The sequence below is a fragment of the Gavialis gangeticus genome, unplaced genomic scaffold, assembly GCF_001723915.1.
Source record: "Gavialis gangeticus isolate Ggan-Ray unplaced genomic scaffold, GavGan_comp1, whole genome shotgun sequence".
NCBI classification, from domain to species: Eukaryota; Metazoa; Chordata; order Crocodylia; family Gavialidae; genus Gavialis; species Gavialis gangeticus.
In genome coordinates this window covers 153,570,473-153,571,477 of record NW_017729022.1, presented here as the reverse complement: position 1 = coordinate 153,571,477, position 1,005 = coordinate 153,570,473, and the positions used below count along the sequence as shown (strand labels likewise).

The window sequence follows — 1,005 nt, the reverse complement described above, 5'->3', positions numbered from 1 at the left end:
CCCCCCCCCCCCCCCCGCGAGAATACAAGGCAGTCAAGGGGAAAGAGATTTAACAGTGGGGGTCTACTACAGACCACCCAAGGGGAAGAGCTAGACCAGAAATTCTTAAATCAGTTCATGGAAATAGTTAGGTCAAAGGACGTGGTCATCATGGGTGACCTGAACTTTCCAGACATCTGCTGGGAAGAGCAGTCAGCCAGGTCTGACCGCTTACGTAGATTCCTAGCTCAAAAGCAGGACCTCCATCTTACCCAGGAGGTGCACAGCCCCACCAGGGGAGACGCCTTGTTGGACCTGGTGCTGGCCACGGGTGATGACCTGGTGAGGGGGCTGTGGGTGCTTGACCACCTGGGCGACAGTGATCATCGCCTGCTGGAATTCACCGTCCAGCACAAAGTGGCAAAGGCCTACAGCAAGGCAGCAGCCCTAGATTTCAGGAGGGCGGACTTCAATGAGCTAAGGAGACTAGTTGGGGAAGCAGTGAGGTCCCGGAGAGGAGGGGAGCCAGGTGTCCAAAAAGAGTGGTCGCTGCTTAAGCACATGAGCCTCCAAGCCCAAAGGGAGGTAATGCCAACACGGATCAAAGCGGGCAGGAGGGCACAAAAGCCACCATGGCTCACCAAAAGCATCCAGGAATATCTCCTAGCTAAAAGCCAGGCATACACCCAATGGAAGAGAGGAGCCATCACCAGGGAGGATTATACTATGGTTGCTCGGGGATGCAGGGAGGCAGTCAGGAAGGCCAAGGTGGAGATGGAACTGGGACAAACTTCCCAGATCAAGAAAACACGAAGCTCGCTCGCTCCCTCTCTCTCTCTCTCTAAGAGACTCGCTCGCTCGCTCCCCCCTCCAAGAGAGACGCTCGCTCGCTCGCTCCCTCTCCGAGACGTACGCTCGCTCGCTCGCTCCCTCTCCGAGACGCGCGCTCGCTCGCGCGCTCCCTCTCGAGACGCGCACTCGCTCTCGAGACGCGCGCTCGCTCGCGCGCTCCCTCTCGAGACGCGC

At 58.2% G+C, this 1,005-nt stretch overlaps 1 protein-coding gene across 3 annotated transcripts in view; it reads right to left on the bottom strand.

Annotated features, from left to right (window-relative positions):
* The window catches only part of LRPPRC (leucine rich pentatricopeptide repeat containing), a 201,053-nt gene that overhangs the window by 121,715 nt on the left and 78,333 nt on the right, over positions 1 to 1,005 (bottom strand). The window lies entirely within an intron of this gene.